At 38.9% G+C, this 21,831-nt stretch overlaps 1 long non-coding RNA gene across 1 annotated transcript in view; it reads right to left on the bottom strand.

Annotated features, from left to right (window-relative positions):
- Nucleotides 1-10,911: 10,911 nt before the first annotated feature.
- Nucleotides 10,912-21,831, bottom strand: part of LOC103919038 — a 20,917-nt gene continuing 9,997 nt past the window's right edge. The window contains exon 3 of the long non-coding RNA XR_663724.1: nucleotides 10,912-11,432. This is a non-coding gene — a long non-coding RNA (uncharacterized LOC103919038). The remainder of the gene's footprint in view (nucleotides 11,433-21,831) is intronic.

Here is a 21,831-nt window from a genome sequence, read left to right as displayed (position 1 = left end):
GTGCAGTACCAGCCCCAACAGCTGCAGACAGACCGTATGCAATAGCAGATGGACTCCTGAAAGAAGCTCTTTCTTCCTCTTCCTCTTTTCAGCCTTCCAGTATAAGTAGTTAATCAGAGACAATTGATATTAACTAAGGAGCTTTAAGGAAAGCGATGCTATTGCGAAACTAAAGATTTTTATTCCACTGTCTTCATACAGTATGCATCCAAATCATGTTGTTAGAGGGGAGGGGTAGTGCGGCATGTCTAGTTTCAAGTATCAAGCCAGAAGAAAATGGGAAAAAAAATACTGTACTGTCATGAAAGAGTGGCAGGAGTAGCAATGGGACTTCATATTTTCAAACAAAGAAACAAACAAACAAACAAACAAGAACCAAAAAAAGCAAAGGTGTACTTTTTACAGTATCAGGGAAGCAAAACTGCCTTTTATAAGTATGAAAATGGTATTTGAAAAGTTTGAACCAGGGAAAAAACTGAGTCAGCAATATGTAATCTTTATTCATTTTAAGAGGAAACAAGCTTAAAGCACTGATTGTCCTTTCTAGCTTTCAGAAGTTGTCTTCATGAGATAGTACCTTCTCACTGTCTCACTAACGGGCATCGAACAACCCAAGGAAGATGGCCGGCTAGTAAGATGGCGGACAGGCACCAAAGTTATTTTCTTCTCTGTCCTCTGGATGAGTGGAACTATGGAGCAAGTGATGTGGAAGTAAAGGGTGCAACAGCTGTAGAGACAATCAATAACACAGACAGTTCTGGACAGAACACATCACTCGTGCTCATGTGATGAGCTTGTCACATCCTAATCCCTCGCCCCATCCTGTTTCACTTTTGGGAAACTTCAACTGCTGGTGTCAGCTATTCTGATTCTAAAATAGGATCAGCCCTTTACTACAACAGCCTTCTCTTTCTATTTATTGCATCTATTCGTAACTTGTGAATAAAGGCAGGAAGAAGCTTAATGAATTAAAACCTTTAAGAACTGTTTTAAGGGAATTTTCTTTTCTGAAACCATTTGTACAATTTTAATATCTATTTCAGGATTATATTTAAAATATTTATTAGCAAACATACAGTACACAAGGCAACTTTTGTTACCAAGACTGCTGTTCTTGAAGGGTTAATGGTATGTGATTTATACTGTGCCTTAATTGTTATGCTATTTAAAAAGAAATATTTATTTTGAAAGTTTTACTATGCTGCACTCTAAAGAAAGCAACTTTAGATGTGACACTGTAAAATTATGTATTCATCTCATGGCATAAATTATTTAGTAGGCTTAGATGTAGCATATTAAATATTAACCTAATTAACTAAGGATGTTGACTTGGATTTATTTAAATTCAGTATGTGCACTGTATGAGGGTACTTTTAAATTAACACTTTTTTAGGTTTTTACATAAAATATTGCTAGTTCATTCTTTTTCCCTCTACTAGTTTTTTCATGTAGACCTCTTAAATACATTAGTGCCGTTTTCCCACTCATCTGTATGTAGACTGACTATTTTTCCCTTTGCTAGAAAATGCTGCTTTACATTGTCCTGTGAAACTACAATACTTGCAATTTTTATTCTTGACCGAAATGGAATTTGATATTTTACACTGTATTGGATTTTTTTATACTTGAACAATTTCATACAAGGGAAGACAGGATAGCATTTTTATGGACTTTATCCAATGTCACTGGATTTATTTTAAGTATTCTGAATACTAGCCAGTGTTACAATGTAGACATGACTCTCCTGTGCATATTATTTATTCAGTATGTATATTGCTTTACAACATATCAGATCTCTTAATCTATTCACTCGTATTAAAACAATAAAAAAATGTTGTCGCATCCCGTCTAGTGATGTTTTTGCTCAAATTGTCTTCAATCTTGTTTAGTTAAAACTAGGGGGGCAACTTTTTATGTCATTTTCCCGGTCTGTGGGGTGAATAGCAGCATATGCACTGACTTTAAATCCATAGACTGATACGAACTGTATTACATGGAGGAAATTCTACAGAGAAGATGGAGAAGATCCATCCTTAGAGTTATCATGACATAATTCGGAGTGGAAGGGACTTTGGGAGGTCCCAGGTTGCTTATGGCTTTGTCCAGTCAGGTCTTAAAATCCTCCATGTGGAGACTGCACAACCCCTCTGGATAATCTATTCCACTACCTAATTATCCCCATAGTGTCAATTTTTTTTCCTTCTGTCTAGCCAGAGCCTCCCCTGTTCGTTTATAACCTTCGTCTCTCATTCTTTGGCAGACAGCCCAGCCCTATCTTCTCGGTAACCTCCTAGGAACTGGGAAGTTGCTGTTCTCTTCCATAGGCTGAACAATGCCTCAGCCTCTCCTCACCAGTCTCATGCTTCAACCCCCAGCCATCCTGTTGGCCCTCCAGTGCAGTCATACAAGTTTATCAACAGCTTTCATGTACTGGGAGAGTCAAGACTGAACCCACTATGCCGGCTGTGGTCTAATCAGTGCTGAGTAAAAGGAAATAATTCCCTTGATCTGCCATCTGTGCCCCTGTTGATACAGTCTGATGCAGTTTCACTGCTGCCAGAGTTTGCCACTGACAAACTCAGTGGCAAACTCAGCCTAGCCCAAGCCTCCCATGTCCTTTTCAGTAGAGCTGCTACCAAGCCAGTCATGCCCTGGCCTACGCAGGGGGGTAGTCCATCTGAGATAAAGGACTCTGTCCTCACTGAATTTCATGAGGTTCCTGTTGTCCTAGTCCTCTAGCAAGTGTAAGTCCCTCCGAATGGCAGGCCTGATCTCAAGCATAGCAACTGTATGGATGGTTGAGTCACCATCCCTGGAGGTATTTAAAAGATGTGTATACGTGGCACTTAGGGACATGGTTTAGTGGTGGACCTGGCAGTGCTGGGTTTACGGTTGGACTCAATGATCTTAAGGGTCTTTTGCAACCTAAATGATTCTATGATTCTTTAACTATACCCTCCATTTAGTATCATCAGTCCTCAGACCTCATAGTACTGCATCCTGTCTCTTACCTCCAGGTCATTGATAAAGATACCAGATAGGACAGATCCCTGAGGAACTCCACTGTAACCAGCCGCTGGAGAGAGCATGAGCCCTTTTGACCAGTGATCCAGTAATTTTTTTTGCCTATCTAGACTGGACCATCTGAAATTGGATACAAGGAGTCAGTGGGAGACTACATGGAAAGCCTCGCTAAACTCAAAGTAGACAACATCCTCTGCCTTCCCCTCATCCACATATGAAGCCATCTCATCACAGGAGGCCATTAGGTTGGTCTGGCATGATTTACCCTTGTAAATCCATGCTGGCTATTCCTAATCACCACCTTCTCCTTCACGTCCCCAGAAATTACTTCTAAGATTGCTCACTCTATCCTTGTTCTGTAGTTCCCTAGACTGTCCTTCTTGCCCTTTCTGAAGATGGGTGCATCATCTGCCTTTCTCCAGTCATGGAAGACCTCCCTAGTCTCCATGACCTTTCAAAGATGATAGCAAGCAGCCTCACAATGACAACAGCCAGCTCTCTTAGTACCCTTGGGTGCAGCCCGTCTGGTCCCACGGACTTACGTGGATTGAGATTCCTCAAGAGGTCCCTGAATCAATCCCCTTCCACACCTGGCAGTTTCTTTTGTCCTTGAACCCCTCCTATAAGTACAAACTGCTGTTATTAAAAACCTAAAGGCCAGGGTACCTTTTTGCAAATACTACTTGAACTGGGAAGCATTGAAGTAGCTGCTCAGATCCAGTTGATGATGGATTTGTAATCTTTAGGAATACTCAATATTTCAGTATCAGTCCAAGCCACTAATGACCAAAAGCAGGTGCTACCTGATGCCTGAAAGAAGCCTGTGTGAAATGCATGACAGTCTTGGCCAATTCTTTGGGGAATGGGGGGGATGCTCATATAATCTTCATATTGAAATTCATTACTGCAGCTGTCACTCTTAACAGTGATTTCAGCAGAAGCACAGGCTTGACTGCAGAATTTGAGCTGTTCTTTCATCTACAAAAGTGGTCTTTTTCATCTGCAAAAGAGGGCAGAAGTGAAATTGAAGTGATAGAAAAGACTCTTCCTGGTCCTGGGGTCAGACTTCATTTCACCGTGGAGGATTATGAGACTCAGTTGTCCAGAACAGGTACACCCACTAACATCCTGGGCTGATGCTGTCATTTTCTGTTCTTAACAAGTGCTTATAGTCTGGCTGCTGAGAAGTGTTGCTGAACTGCCTTTTGCAATCTGACCTTAAGATCTGCGACCTTGCAGAGCGCAATGTAGCGTTCTTTCTGCTAAGAAGCATGTAAACACCCAGCAGGGAGGTGAGTAGGAACCAGTTAATAAATGCCATTTTCTATTCTCTTCCATTTCCCTGCCCCAGAGAGGGTCTGCCTAACAGGACAGGGTATCAAGTAGAAATTAAAAACAGAAGTCCCTCTGAGTGAAAGACAGAGGATACAGATGGCTTGGGAAACGGTGTGGCACAGTAACCTATTATTTGATACAGGATGATCTTTGCCCTACATATATACACCCCTGTCAATGTCCTGGGACCTTCCCCTGCCTCCATCTGGAGATGACAGACACCCCAGCATAGAACATGAAGGAGAATGCTTGCTGCCCTGGAGAGGGACTCTGTTGTGGTAAGCCACAACAGGAACAGAATAAAAGCTTATGATTCAGTTTATAAAGGTCAATTGCATGCTGGCTCTATAACCTGACAGATTAAACAACCTCAGCAAAAATGTAAATGTGCAAGTTCCACTAGCAAACCTAGCTTTGGGCATATAACATAAACCCTAACTCTTAGTTTTGCTAAATGAGTAGCTGAACATAAAATATACCTCAATAACACCTCACATACTTGAAACACAAATAGTTCATATTACCAGGACCAAAATAAAATAACCGAGAACATAAAATATACCTCAATAACACCTCACATACTTGAAACACAAATAGTTCATATTACCAGGACCAAAATAAAATAACCGAGAAATAGCAGCACTTAATTGTGAAATATGCGAATACTCAGCAGAAATGTTAGCATTTTACTTGCGAGATGACAAATATGTAAGCAGCAACAAATTGCACACAATACAATTTCCAGCTGTGTTTCCAAAACCTTCAAAAGAGATTTTACACTGAAAAGTGACCAGTGCCGAGTTCCTTGCAGAGGGAGGAAAGAAGGGAGAAGTTGAAACTAGGAACACCATCGTTAAGGAATGTGTAGATTAAAAAAGGTGTAATGCCTTGAAATGTTACACTGATAAACTGGCTGCTAGAATTGTAATTTTTCCTAATATTTGTATTTTTCCTATTAACTGGTGAACATAACTTGGCATTATTAGAGTTCATTGCATCTAATTTTTCTTGGATTTTTCAAACATGGGAAAGGACTACATTAGGATTAAAACATGATGCAACCATTCAAAGCATGTCTTAGTCTTGTTCATCAGATGCTAAGCCATTTCAAACTGAGAAATTCCCTAGTTATGCTTAAAGCTTGGTGAGAAAAAGCATTCTATTCTGAACCTATGTTTCAGTTTTAAATAGCTTGCACATATGATTTGAACTGTCTTCAGTTCAATTTCAATTTATTTTCCAGGTTTTTGGTATAAATAGACATGTAAGCAGTGTATTCAGATTGCAAAGTACATAACTTTTGTTTTGTGTTTTCCTGTGTGCTTGAACTTCAAACCATTAGGTTATACTTCCTCAAACTAGCAATAAAACAGGCTCTGGGTGAAGTCTAACTGTAAAAAGCTCAGGCCCATAGGAAATTTTTAATGAAAAATTTATGAGCAAGTCAAAACTGAGGATTATGATGGAATTTGGCCTTGTAACTATCACCAAATATACAATGCTATGAATAGGATACAGTAGGAAGAATGGGATAATGCAAGAAAAGGAAAACCACTCAGCCTTCTGCTACATTTAATATTACCATAAGGAGTACATATTACAGCCTATTGATTAGCAAGACTATATTACAAGATGCATGCTAGAAGTTTACATCCAGCTGTTCTTTGTATATCCCTGAAAACAATGGGGAAATGCTCTTTTGAGCTAATTTACTACATTCATGCCATCAATTATCTGACATAAGGATCCCAAGGAACATATTCACTATATTGTTACATACTACATTTAGCAAAACCAAGAAAACACCTTACAGTAGCAGCAACTAAAGATTTTTAAGGACTTTGAAAATAGCATGGATATGTGTGAGTTTACAAAAGGCTCACTATGACCAATGGTTGGGCTTTGGGGGTTGGTTTGCAGATTCTTTTTCCTTCAAAGCCCAGTCTAAAATTATAAGAAAAAATAAGCTTGACCTAGTGTCAAAGAGTAAGGAGAAAACTATGACTGTGTTCAAACATGCAGATGTGCACACAGAACAATTATCAGCTTTTCTCAACATAAAGAAAATTAGCTCTGGAACGTTTCCCAGTTCCATGTGCCAACTTTGCTGATAAGCCATGAATTTGGGCTAGCTTACACAATCATTATTTTTTACATAAGCAGTCTGGGATTAGGGAGGAACCCACCAAAGCCTGTTTCATCACCAAGCATCTACAAGTCAAAAGATACAGATATCGAAATTAATCGGTGGGAGGTCTCTGAGATATATATACTCTTTAGCTCAGTACCCTCATGTTAATCTTTGGACCAGACTTCACAAGTGTTCTTCTTCTCCCCCTTCTAGATGTGGCTATTGTGGGTGATGTGCTCCCCACTTCTATACAGGGCAAGGGCCCTTGCAGGTGCCCACTCACTTCCTACTTAAGACTTAAACTGGGTAAAATGTTTCAGTTACCTTAAGAAAACCCCCCAGTCTTTCACCTCAAACTTTATGAAATCTGGAAAAATCTTTACAAAAGAGCTCTTCCTATCCACAACGCTCCTTCTTCTGAATTCGCCGATTCCATTTGAACCAGAGCAAGAGATGTCAAAAAACCAAAACTGACAGAGGTAGATCATCAGCAAAGCTCAGTGAATCCATCATCTGTCATTCAGCTGTTAAAAGAGTTTTGTCACTGCACTTGCAAAGGACATGAATCAATCTTTACCACACACTTGAAGAACAGGACACCTTTTTATGCAGCGCTGCCAATAAGGGATTTTGCCACCCTGTGAAAAACTTTTACTGTTTTTTTTTTGTCCAGATTTGTAGTGATGACAAAAATAAGCTAAAGCTTAAAACACTGCAGTAAACAAAATGCTCTGCCAGAAAAAAATCAGGTATTTTTTTCCACATTTTGTGTTTTGATCATTTAAAAAATATTTTTTTAATCATAAATTGTTTAAAAACAAAATATCCCTGCACTTAGAAAGTGCCAGAGCAGAATGTTCTGATTTTTTCCTGACAAGAACCACTACAATTGAATGGTTTTCAACAGAAACACATCAGTGTATTTTCCAACTGCTTCAAAGGGAGGACTGATTACTTGCTCAAGGCCGTGGATGCCATACAGTTGCCAAAAATTGGGATTCCCTGGCTATTTGTTCACACTGCTGGAATTAATCTCCTAATTTGTTCACTAGTAATATTTCTGAATGAAGATAGACATAATTAAAGTGTAGAGGCAAATCTTGTTTTCACTGAGGATAGTTGGACAACTTGGGAATGTTTTATGCAGATAAGTAAATATGGGCAAGAGGAACAACACAAGCATAACCAAGTTGAAGCACAAGCTTTTTTTCAAGGTATGTCCAAAGCTTTTTTAAGTGATGGTCAGTCTCAATTATAATGTAATTTCTTCATCACACTAGCAACGAAGGACCTTAAAAGTGGGCTGCTCTCTTTGCGCAGTATGCTCTCTTCCTAGCCTCGGAAGATGGTAAGTAGCACATTAGTACAATAAGGAATGTCCACAGTTTCTTTTTCAAGATACAGTTATGGAGTAGTGCGCATTCCTTGGCATGAATATGTTATGAACACTATTTAAGGAAAATGTGGTCTTCACAAACCAAGTCTTAGGTATCACAGTATGCAAGTTTATGCATTATTCTTTCCCGAATTTCATCAGTATTAGCTTTTTTCTGTTAGCGAACTACTTTATGAAGTAAACTCTTTTCTCATTTTCTGTAAAGTGCATCCTTTCACTAACCTGAGTGCCATCACAATTTATACTGTTTTTCATGTAAGAGAGAGTACAAAGATCTCCAGGCTTTATTCTTTTGTAAATGTCACCAGTTCCACTTACACTACTGTATCTTGAAACTGGTTTTCCTCTGACCTTATCAAGAGCAGCAATTTTCCTGTCTACTCTAACAACACCTCAGATCTTGCCAAAAGAAATCAGAATCTAATGTAAAGCTCCGAGAGCAGCGGCTGAGTGTGAAGACAGAAGTGCGCCCATCAGCCTTCAGAGGGCTTGTGTCAGGAGGGAGCTGCCCCTGACGTGGCTGCAGTAGCTCAGCTGAGTGAGTGCCTGAGAAGGGCACACCGCAGTTGAAAGGCTTTCTTGTGTGAATGCATTGGTTTAGCTTAATAAAGGCTAGGCAAAGGGCAAACAAAGCAGCACTGTAGTGACCAACTGGAACTTCAAAGAATGAAGCTGGCTTCAAAGATCTTGTATCTTGTCTTCAATATAATGCAAACCTTATGCAGCGCCTTGGCCTGATCCTGACAATGGCAGTGGCGCTTGCCAGCAGTTTTCAAGAATACAGGTTGGCAGAGATACAAACAGAGTGTGTGGAGGAGCCTCAAGGAAGCTGGCTTTCCTAAACTCAGGAATGGCAGTATTACGGAGAAGCAGGCACTGTCTCTACTCTGTCTTCTATTGCATTTAAGATATGGTTTATCTCAAATGCAGCTGCACTTTATTAATGATATTTTGTTTCAACAGGACAGCTTGGTTGCTAACTGCTACAGCCGTTGCTGCAGAGAGAACAGAATAGCAAGCTTTGGGCGCAATCAAGATGAGCTCCATACCCAGGGACTGGAGCCAGGGCCCAGACTGAAAACAGAAGATCTGCATGAATATTCCCTGAGAGAACTGCTGAAGGCAGAGGTTTTTTTCTAAAGGGGTCAGAAGTACAGTCTGCTCGGTGGTGGTGAAAGTGCTATTACTTGCAAACATCAAAAGATTTTCATGGTTCCTTGAGATTTACTGTGGTATTTAATGTGCTTATGAGCATGGTACGATTGTTTGGAGTTTGAAAACTAAGAGCAGATCTTCCAGGTCTTAACCGGCTGACAACAAGGGTAGTTATTGCCCATTTGGTGACTCCTAAGGAGAAAGTCATAAATATGCCAACATGAAAACAAATTGTTTCTCAGTGGGATGTTATTAAATCTAGGCAGGGTTACCTGCAAAGTCTCAGGTTCTGTCAGTCATACAGGTAAAAGATTTAATGATACTAACTGACTTTTAATTCCTAAACCAGCAATGATCTCAAGAAAATAACTATTTTACTGCACTGTTCACAGATCCGGGTATTTAGAGGATTACCTGTGTTTGCAAGACCATTTGACTACCCCAGAGAACAACTCACGAAGGCCTTGTTGAGCAGAGCAAGCTGCATGTAAACCCTCCAAACAGCAGTTTGCTCTACCAGGCACTGACTTGCTCCAAAATCTGTAGTATGGGAACACACTCCAACACCTGTGTGTGTTTAGTGGAAGGATAATTCTGCTGTTCAATGTGATGTGCTAGAAAGAAGAAAAGGGTAGGTCCATGTTCATGTTTGTGATGAACTTTGGGTCCTCTTCTGATAATGACGTGGTGTAGAGGAGATGAGGGGAAAAAGAAACATTAAAGTGATGCTCAGTTTATTCCCCAGAGTCTGAAGAAAATTATCAGTAGTGAAATCTCTCATGCCGTTCTCATTCTTGAGAAGTGGTAGAAAGCACCCCCACCTTGGGATTTTTTGAGAAATAATATGGCGTAAAATCACTCAAAGAGCAGCATGTGGGGGAACCATGCCAACTATGAAACTGAAGTATTACACTCCATTAAATGGAGCCACCTAGGCACATCTCTAGTTTGTACACTTCATAGCAGCTTGTCTGGATTTACAGGCTCATGCTCCTGCTGTAGGAGGTCCTCCAAATTCAGTCTCTCCACCACTGCCTCATTTTAATTAAAAATGTAACTGAGCAAACCATTCTTCCTTCTGCAACTGAAATCCTCCTTCTTTCTCAAGGGCTACAGCTACATCAACCCGGACAGCCTTCTTGGGGGGAAATTCTCCTAAGTCACAAGGTGGTGCAAAGCCACTGGCAAAGACCTTCTTAACCTACAGGCTGGAAAGCAGGACATGTAGAAGGCAGAGCTATTTCAACTATCAAAAGCAATGCATTGAACAAACAGTTGGACAGTGCCTCCCCCATTATTTCTCAAATCCACTATCTCACTTCTTTTCAGATAAGTGCACCTGCACTCATTTCTCATAAACTCATTTTTTTAAAAAACAGAGGCCATCTATATTTACACCAGAATGTAGAATAATAAGTTGCCTAGGCAGCTAATCATGGAGAAAATGAGGAAGGGAAGTTGAAATTTCTTATCCAAAGAGAGAAATTTACTTAAGCATAAAAAGTGCAACACTAGATCTTATATGTAAAGTTTCCTGTAAGTTTATGCTTTTGGTTAATTGTTCCTGTCAGGGAATATAATGTCAAGGTTTCCAAAACAAAAGATCTTCTTTTAAAATACACAGTCAAAGGCTTTCAGGTATCTGAAAGGTTAATTTAAATGCTTTCTTTGAGAATGATTAATTTGCACCATGAACATTTCTTCTCACTCATTCCAAGTATTTTTCCCTATGCCAGACATGCATAACTTTCCCTGGCAAATGTTCTAGCTGTCTCTGTCTCATTTGGTATTTTAACAGATTGGATTGTAAATCCAATTTTGACCTGACCCTATTATTTTCTTTATTAAAATATTTAGTATATGCTACATAACTTATATTTTACCAATAATAAGTGGTAATCATTCAGATATCTTTCATAAAATGCTCTATTTAATATATTTTAATTTGCATTTTTATACCTTCTCCCCTTTTCAATTTGCTCTATTATTTTATTGTTCTGTGAGTCTACTTTCATGCCCTCCAAAACTGCTGCTCTTTTTCCTGTTGGCCTAGACATAACATTGTAGGTCAGGCAGCATGAAAGCTATCAAAAATTTGCTGCCTGATTAGGGTTTTTCTGTTGTTGGAAAATAATTATTGACTATCTCCATTCTCTCTTTCACTTTCTTTGCATCCTCTCTGCCTATGTTTTCTTCTCTCAGGCTTCAAGCCGAGACTACGCTCCCTAACATCTTCTAGTTCATTGGAGGTCATTAGCAAACAGCTTCAGAGAAGCTAGACAGCATGTTTTCTCTTTTCATGTTGCTGTATTTCAGTTTCTGATGGGACAGAATCTATTAAGATCTTCTCCTGTACTCTTCTTTTCACATAAGCTCTTTGTTCCTTATGATCTATGGAAAAAAAAAAGTACACACATTCTGTCTCTTGCTTTCACAGCTGAAAAACCACAGCAGAGCCACAATTTCAAAGGTAAAGAACATGCTACTGTATACAGATACTGGCATATGTCTTTACATCACCGATGCACACACCCAGGCTAGATTCAAATATGTGATCAGATGCAAGTAAATGATAAGCTCTATGTATAATAAAATACATGCAAAAATACAGGTGCAATTGTAATGCATAAAGCCTTGAAAATCTGCCCCACTGTGCACTTTTATAGTTTACTTTCCAAAGTCACCACGTTCTTATTACAAACTTGTTTTAGACCCTGCCAAATTCTAGAGACTGTTCATCAGACCCTTCAAGCCTGCCAACTCCTCCAGACAGTCCTCTGGAATACAAAGCCATCTAAATCTTATAGGTCCTACCCAGAGTGAGATTTGGAACTATTTAAATCAACTGCTACCAGCGCATTTTCTTCACAGAGAATGGTATTCCACTGAGGGGTTTTCACATTCAGAATGACAAGCAGGAAAAGTCTTGATAAGGTCAGGAAATAGAAAAATAAACAAAATGGCTTACAAGACTATTAACAAGTGAAACAGTATTGTTCAGAGATACCTATTTTCTGTGGAGGAAATAACCGAAACCCAAAAGATCAAGAGGACGAGGAGGCAGCAGAAAAGGACTCTGGCACACTCTGCAGAAAGAGGCCATTTGTGAAAACAAAAGGAACTTATGAAAGCAGAGAGAAAAAAAAATTAATTAATTTACTCATTCAATAGTGTTGGCAGAATTTGCATATCCATCCCTGTTTCAGAGGCTTTGAAATTTTGTTTTTCTCCAGCTGTTTCTCTTACCATTTTGGCATGTTTTCTCATCACACACAGCCACTTAGCTCTCAGACACTCTTGCTAACAGACTGCTGGCATCTTTCAGCTGCTCTCAGGCCTTCCCTTTTAAATCTCCCAGCTGCCTCTCTTACCCCTCATAACATTACTGGCCTACCCATCTTGTGTATTTTTTTAAATCGTTTCCAGCTGCCGCATTTGGTGCTCTAGATACTTTCCATTCTCTCCCACAGAATATGGCATTTTGGAGTGTTTCTGTGGGCTGATGGGATGACAGCACATTTCCAAAGCCTCTTTCGGCCCTAATAGGAATCTCACCCAAGTCCTTTCAAGATTTTCGTGCACCAAACTGAAAATTTGTTTTGGCTATTGGCGAATGCTGGGAAGCTGAGAGGAGGAGGAGAGCATGGTGCTAAATCACCAAGGTGGTAAAAATACAATGATCCATGATCAGATAATCAAATCTCACCTCTTGCTGTTTCACAGATCTCATGTATCTTGCTCTCTGTTCTCTTAAGCACTGCCCAATCTCCCCCGCTGTGTGCAAAACCTCTGAAATTTAGAAGAAATTTGAGCTAATTTCAGCTTACAATTTGGAATCACTAGCCCAACAGCATCCCCAATCCATATACTACTCTTGCAGACTGCAGCCTCTGGAACTGACATGGAAAAGGCTCTATGTATGCTTAAGAAACACACTTTGGTACATGTGAATCCTGTGACTTTCATGGTCAAGAAAAAAAAATTTATACACAGATTCCTTTTAACAGTGTGACAGTTTAGACACACACCTGGTGGTTATTCTCATGCATTGTTTTGCACTTTAAGAAACAGGTAATGTTTTCATGTTATGTTGGCTTTGTAAAATTTTGCCCTGAACCTGTATGGTTATGGGAAAATCTAATTGCCATCTAATTAAATGTACTCAAAATTAAATTTTAAAGCTATTGGCCTTCCTTTTTTCCATATTTTGCCAAAAGTAAAATGAAATCTGGCCATGTGAGGCACTTAAAAGTTATGGAATCCTAACTGGGTTTTCTACAAGCTGCCTTTTAACAATGTCACTTGAATAAACATGCTTGAAGGTTCAGAAAATAATAATTAAAAAAAACCCAAAGATCTTATCTGCATATCATCTAAGTTTCTATCTGATTCACCCTGTTCCTTTTTATTCAAGACCTTTTCTTATCCGGATAGAAGCTTAGATTTACCCACTGGAGAGGCCTGGGTGAAGAACCTTCTGTGCAACAGGTGCCCACTGTTCACAGATGAGCCAGGACAAAATGCGTTGGCATCCAGCACTTGCTTTGAAATAGGTCACGAACTCAGAAAATCCATTTATAAACGTCACACCAGGCTGCAGAACGGGGCACATGTTTGGAGGTGCCTGAGAAAGGAACCCTCCTCTACCACTGTGGAGGAAGGCTCCTCTGCTCATCCTCTTCCCTTCTCCTCTCTGAAACTCCTGGCACATGGAGAGGAAAAAGGACTTCTGGATCTGGCTGCTCATTCTAAAATTGTTAGAAGGAGAAAGGAACGGTATCCCGAAGCTTTGGAAAACACCAAAAGGAGCTTGCAGTTTGAGTTTAAGAACCAATTTGGTCACTACAGCGGTCAGGAGAGAAGCGAGCATAGAATTGGCAAGATAAAGTAAAGGAGAGGCTGGAAGAGAGGTTTTAAACAGAATCACAGATATTTTCATACTAATTGAAAACTGTTTCCCTCTCAAAGGGTCTAGTGGCCTTCTTCACAGCAGTGAAGTCACTGAAAGCTCTCCAGATACCTTCAAAGAACTTTGGGTCGAGTCTTGTGGTCTTGTCTTCAAATTAGATGGTTTTAATAAAGTGCATTAACAGATCTTTTCAAACACTCCTCAAGTCAGGACAGCTGTGGGATCTTTGCAAGACATGAGATTGTTACCAGACCTAAGAACAAAAATCCCAGGCTCCTTCCCAGTTTGGTTTCTTGTGCTTGCAAAAAGCTTCTCTGATAAAAAGAGAAAGAATTTGCAAGTCAGCTCATGAAATAAAGGAGAATCAAATTCCACAATTAACTAGGCCATCATCTAGCACACGCAGTTCTCCATACCTGCCAAGTACTATCAATACTCTAAAAAGAACCCTATTAATAAGAAATGTTGTTATTTAGAATAGACTAGGCTGGGGTTGCCTAGTTCCAAAGAAACCAAATATGCTGACCGTGACACAGCACTCTGAACTTTCCACATGAGATCACTAGATATCTTTGACAGTGAGAAATGAGAATGGGATTATATATTCAGTATACAAAATATAGAATCACTTTCTATATCTAGGGTTGCATCAAGTTAATGGCAAGAATGGGTTCAAGTACTTTCCCTATTAAAAAAAAAAAAGACAATAGGATATATGTCCTCCCCTTCCTGCAATGAATTAGACAAGCGCTATCTGATGATGCCAAACACTATAATTCTCTGTCTTGTGTTTTACCAGTGCTGAATACTGTAGTCTGGAGCAAAGCAGAACTTGTTTCTAATAGAGAAAATTGAAAGTCATTTCCACAGGCCTAACTTTTCTCTAGAAAAATTAATCCTCTGAATTACTGTCAGAAGGAGCCTCTTACTGCTGCTTGTAAAAGGATGCAAGGGGGACTAGCTCACTTAAGGTAAAGCTTGCTTCTGTAGTTCTTCACCCAGTTTTATTTTCTTCTATGTAAAAGTTTTTCTGCTGTTTTTTTGTTTTTCAAATAGAAATATAAGACAGGGGTTGCCTAGCTTTGCCTCTCTGATTAAAACTGAACTAAATCCTGAAGATAGTTCATAGAGACAATCATAAAAGCAATATAGCAACGCAAAAAATTATGAATGTATTGTATCAACAGCAATGATACTCTGCTGCAAACTCACAGAACAATCACTATCAGCTCGAAAGATATAACCTTAACTATGGTATCAAATATTGGCAGTAGGGAATAATAGTGAGCATAGCCTGTGTTTAGATAGACCACTTGAAACCACTGGAGGAAAATATTCACGATATATTTCAACTAGTTTCCATTTCAGAAAAATCAAGATGATTTTGTAAAAATTTGCATTTGAAATTATCAATATGTCTATTGTAAAAGTGGCATCTCCAGTAAATAGTTCATTAAAGAAGAAAAAATTGTCTAAGAAGAAATAAAACATGGAAGGAACATATTCCACCACATTTTTCATTGTTGGAAACAAAGTTTTCTCTGGAAAAAATCATTATACCAAAATTCCATAAGTATGTAGTCCATTTAAATGTTCTTTTATGAGGGCACAAGGACCTCCAAGTGCTTGGAGAGAAGGCCTATATTTTTGTTTTGGTTAATTTTCAAGTCTCATCTTCCAATAAATCTAGCGTCAGCATCTAGTTAACAGAGCTGACACAGCGTGGATACCGCACAATGTTTATATTACATGTGATACATATTTCCATGTAGCTTTTGCAAATGAACATTTGTTACTCTCTAAAAGCCACAGACTGTAAGTCAAGAACAGATGTCACAGACTTGAATCCCTATCATCGAACACTAAGGTATGAAAGAATGGGAAGAATTAACCAAATATAGTAAACAATTTTACTTAATTGCATATTGAATTTTATCTCACATATGCTATGGAATACCAAACACATAGGTAACACATTCATTTTATGCATACAACACACATTTTTTGCGTATTGGTTATCTTCTTTTAATCAACAAATTCTTTTAGTGTTGAGACAAAGTTGCCCGTTTTCACTTACACACACACGTAGATGAACACAGTTGTCTAAAAGTCTTTTCTACATAGCCTTTTCCTCAACATTTCAACTGTGTTTTGTTGCACAGTATCAGTTCTGTTTGATCACTTTTGCTCACTGCAGTGTGAATATACGTGCATGCATCTGTGTGTGGATTGAGAGCCAGACAACGTGTGGAATGTAAAAGATGTGCTCGCCAGGTAACTAACACAGGTGTGGTAGCGCAAAACTGCAAACCCAAATGCCTCAGATGACTGTGTGCAGGAGGGGAGTTTCAAATAAACTCAGTATCAGTGGGCCAGGTTTTACCCTTGTGTAGCTTTCACTGAGTTTGTCCTGTGACATGCTGTTGTGGCTGTTCTTCAAAAAAAACCTGATAGAAAAATACAGACATTTTTTCATATTAAAAAGAGAGGAGCAGATTATACAAGTTCTTTCAAAATACTTGAGCTGGAATATTGCAGTTTTAATGGCCATTTTTACCTGGCCAAGACAGTGGATCAATGCAAAATGTCTGTTTGTTAAACAACTTCTCTTCCGACAAAAGAAGGTAGCAGGCTTTTTATGAATGAGTAGTCATGGCAAATCCATAACTTTTGAAAGACGGGTTATTTAAGTTGTGAAAAAGTGTAAAAAGTTGTGGCATATAAGCAAAATGATTGCTAGAAAGTTTCAGTTCTTCATAAAGCCGCACCAGAATTTCACAGCTGATCAGGGATCATGCTGTAAAATCCAACATTCCCTCAATTACTGAAACACAGCAATTGTATAAATTTGAGCATTATATTATGCATCACCACTAGTCTCCCTCCTCTTTTCTGGACAGCACCACAAGTGTACTGTCAGTAGATACAAACCATAGAGACAACCAAATGTTTGCTGCTACAACACACGCACGGAGCTAGTAATGGCCAATCCCATTTCACCCTGCACAACACCAGCCAAAATAGCCAGTGGTGCTGCCAGACTCAAAATATCTCACTATGTCCTTCTCATAATACCAAAGGACAGGAGTCTCACAAATTCAGATCTGCTACCCTTCTGAAACAGATGGAACTTGATGGGGAAAGTATCATAAAACACTGAAGAGCCAGTTGTATCATAAAACCTGATTTGAGTCAATTGAGCCAACTGAATCATAAAACAACTAAACAGCCAACTGACATACAGCCCCCTGCTTTTTTGCCATGGACGAGAACAATCTATCTTTATTCATTACATATATAGCTACTGATATACAGGTTTGATGACAAGTTATTCCTTAGAGCACATAACAAATTCTAGGTGTATATTGGTGCCAAGCTGCAACGCTGCAGAGCTGTCTGAACACAGAACCCACAGCAGTGACCGGTATCACTGGGACTCTCAAGTGCAAGTTATTCTTATAAAGCCCAGTGCAAAGTTCAGCTACTGAGCTTTTGATCCACAGGATTTGGTCTGTGACTCACACAGGAATTTAACATATTCATACTTTACTCTGCTGTAAGTACCTTGATTGAGGCTTCTGAGGTTAATAAAAAATTAAGAGAGTAACATCTTTTACTCGGATCAGTCCATGATTCATCTATCCCTGTCAGTGCAACCCCAGAGCTCCCACTTTCCAATGCTGTATCTGTGTCCAGCGTCTGAATTCTATATCTATTAGGGAGTCTGTGCGGGCATGACTGGACAATGACCTGACAATATCCGATATAGAAGCCACTGTCGACTGGCATATATTTTTGCTACCGTAGTCACATAAATAAAGTTTTAAGTCACTAGCAGCATACACATTCCTAGTTTCAGATTATATTTCAGCGAAATATCTGCATGAATGCTGGGTCAGATGTGCAATGGCTATAAATCAGCAGATCTCTACAGCTTTCTGTACAGGTCTGGAGACCTAGAAGAACTGAGAATCTGTCCTGAAACATTTAATAGGTAAAAATAACTTACAGGTTAAGAGACTACTTCTAAAATATTAACAGAAAAATTCACATAATTGTCTCCAAAGATACATTAGCTGATTAATACTATGCAAAGACACAGTTCTTACCCTAAACAGATACCCTAATCTAAGATGCAAATGAACAGAGATAAAGGAAAGTAGGGGAAAATATGATACCAGAGAGGTTTAATACAATAAAATCTTCAGATTCTGCAGTCTTTTCAGTATTAATGTCTATTTATCTCATAAAGAGAAGTTTGAAGGAAGAGGATGGGAAGAGCACATATTTGTTCTGGCCCAAATTTAATCTTCAGTTAAAACCAAAAAACCCTAAGACACTGTCAAAGCAAAACTGCCACCCCAAGCCACCCCCAACTGTCAAAACATTTCTATGACTGTTTAACTGGCAATGGCCTGTCCAGATTTTGTACCCCCAAAATGCTCCCCTAAAATAAAGGAAATAAACCCCTGTGCTTAAAAGCTCTTTGGCATAGGAAATAATGAGGTAGCAATAATGAGGTGGCAGCAATGAGGTTATTTTTTGATCCCAAGCTAATTCAAACTGTTGGAAGATCATTCCCTAATGTACCAAATAAGTCCCACCCCCCTCAAGTTTGAGAGAACAAAAGAACAAGCAGCATGAAAATGGGAGAGTGAGATTTGTCCGGAACCAAAACCTATGAATGAATCTAGGAAATCTGCATTAAAATAATAAAAATTTGGAGATAATGTAGAGGGAGCCACAGGACGAATTTTAAGCACTTTCAATGCTAAGTTTACTTCCATTGTACTGAAAACACTCTCACTTAGTGTGAAACTCCATTCAACACACAAATTGTGCCTGAAACAACAAAAAGCAGTAGCTCGGCCAAGTTTCCTAACAGATCTGCGGATAAGATCGCAAAGCTTTAGTCTACAGGGAAAAGCAGTTGACTTGGCAAGTCTGTCTGTGGCATGCTGACCTTTCTTTCAGAAAAGGTCACCGCAGAGTCAGGCTCCTGAACTTCCCAGGGATTCTGCAGCTCTAAAGCTAGGGATCTTTTAGACTGTAGCATCATGATAGCCTAAAGCAACACGAATTAATAAGCCTTTTTTTTTTTTTAATTCCCACAAAACCTTTTCAGAAGTCTAGGAGCAATCAGGGGTGGTATCAGTCCAGTTCTTGATGATCAGCAACTGTGACTGTTGCTGAAAACCTCAGCAAGAGCACATAAAACCAGCTGCACTTAAGCGAAAGGCTGACGGTTTCTGGGTTTATGTGAGGAGGTCCGATTGTTTGTTGTCTGCTCTGAGCACAATAATGAGAGTTTAGCTTACAGTGCTATCAAGCTGGCCCTTTTTGTTCTATTCAATGCACTTGAAAAGAAAAAGAAGTCAGTGAACTTTTTTTCCCAATTATTTTTAGTGGAAGAAAAGCACACTATACACCTTGGACTGCAGGAATCAAGTTCTAAGTCACTGCAGATTATAAATACATTGATTTGCTAAACAAGCGAATAGAAACCCTTGAGTTCCACAACATTTTAAGCAAGAGAATGGCAGACTGAAACAGGTTTAACACTGATACTAGGTTAAATCTCAAATTAGGTGTGCAAAGCCTTTCGGTTTTTCAGGGTGGGGCTCACACATGGAATGATCAAACCAGTTTTTAAAGAGGTAAAAAAAACATAATTAGAGTGATGATTTTAAAGAATCATGGAATAACTCAGAGTTGTAGATGCTATAAGTTATCATATTATTATTCATTCCAAAGGAGTGATAGCTGCTCACGCTGTTGAACTTTGTGATCATTCTTTTGGATGAAATTATTTAAAATTTTCTAAAAAGTGCATTTATTTTATATAGTTGATATATTTTATATCTTTATCTTTGGTTTCATTATTTGAAGGTACATCATATAAATGGTTTAAATAAGGCAGAAGAAACCACAGGACCCTCTTGCTGAAATGAAAAATAATTTTGGAAAAAAAATTTAGGGGTGGTAGACTAGATGATCTCAAGAGGTCCCCTCCAACATGACCAATTCTGTGATTCTCTGATAGATATTTTTATATATTATATGTTATATACCATATGATATATACCAGATATTATATCAAATCTACCACACGTTATATAATTATTATACACTGTATATTATCTATTCTATATACCATATAAATAAAATTAAAGAAAAGCTAATCTGATTATTTTCTTTAAATAAAGTTACAAAATAAAAAAGTATTAGCAAAGAAAAATACTAAGAGAGAAAAAGGGATATTTCTATGTTCTTGATCAGATATTTTAATGGCACGCTCTCCAGTTCAATGTGTATAATGACAACAGAGAAGAAACTATTACAACTAGTAGTACTGGAATTCCTTATACAAACTAGATCACTCCTATGTGTATATACATAACATGACAAACCAGTCCTAATACAATACTGATTCATTTGTACTTATCCTTCTGCATGCAATCACACCTTTCCAGCTATTCTGAAGTTCATGAAGGGGGGCTGGAAGTGCATTCCTAGCATCCAAAGACTTTAAAAAGGAAAAGAAAGACTGTGATTGCTTTTCAACCAAGTATTAACACCAGGCAGAATCTATCGCTGCTGTACAGAAACTGAGTAATCATGCCCTGTGCAGGTGGAGCGTGGGAGGTGAAATCCACAGTCACTGAATGAGGTTGCCAGGCAAGACACGCCCCAGCACCCCCCCCCCCACACGCTGTTCCCGTTAATAGCCCCAACATCTGAAGGAGACAAGCTTTCTTCAAAGGTGAGCTGATTCAGCTGCACAAAGGTTTAAGGACATTTTTACTGACATTTTTGCTAATTATTTGCTGAATTACAGCTATCTCCTATTGAATAAAGGTAACATCTCAGTTGACTTCAGCTGGAACAGGAGCGGATCCCTAAGGACTGCCACCTGCTCTTTCAAATCAATGGCTAAACTTGTGTTGACTTCAATCATCCTGGAACAAACAGACCTTTAAACCTAAGCCTCTCCCTCAAACAGAACTGGACTCAAATCAGCAGGTGTTTTGCTCAGAAAGGCTCCTGTATGAACTTGCAATTGCTAAAAACAGCCCCAGGACACATACAGATGCATACTGGCACTGCGCATCTTCTATTTAGTGTCTGTACTGAAATGTATTGTTGTAAGACCTAAACACCTCTGAGGATCTGAGCCTTTGCTCAGTCATCCTCTTCCTGATCAGTATTAGGAGACATGAATATGTGTGTGTGTTTTTACTCATACATGAAACTAATTGTTCTAATGCTTGTTATTTGTTGGCATCCAGCCAACAGTCAGAAACATGACATGGTAACTTTGAATCTAGGTTTTGGTTGTAATCCTGAATATGAATATTTGCATTTCAGAAAATGAAGACATTAAAAAGGTTGTGATTAATGGCCTAGAACTGACATCCAAAATGACAACAGGAGAGTGGACAAAGGTAGTAACAAATGTCAAAATAACTAGTAAAAGCAAACAAATAATAGTCCCTTCTGTTCTGCTTTTATTAATTGAACAGTAAATGACCATACAAGACATACAACCTTTTGGCTGGGGACCTGTATCACACAAAAATCAGGACAACAAATGAACAAACCAACCTCGAACAACTCCCGTATGTGGAGCACATCAGGTTCTCTACCAAATTTGTTCAGTAACACTAAAAAAAAAGGGGTTAAGGAAGATGTGCTATGAATACCATGAGGATTCCTGGGAGGGCTACACTTCAGGAATATTTCAACTTCTTAAACATTATCACATTAACACTTGTGAACCATTATAAATACTGATGGATGATTCAGGAAGAGGGGATTATATGTGTTGCTCACCACAACTGATGATGTAGATCAGCCTATGGTTCCAAGAATGCTAATGTG

Source organism: Pygoscelis adeliae, unplaced genomic scaffold (genome assembly GCF_000699105.1).
Source record: "Pygoscelis adeliae isolate BGI_AS28 unplaced genomic scaffold, ASM69910v1 Scaffold186, whole genome shotgun sequence".
Classification (NCBI taxonomy): Eukaryota; Metazoa; Chordata; class Aves; order Sphenisciformes; family Spheniscidae; genus Pygoscelis; species Pygoscelis adeliae.
This window is presented reverse-complemented; position numbering and strand designations above follow the sequence as displayed.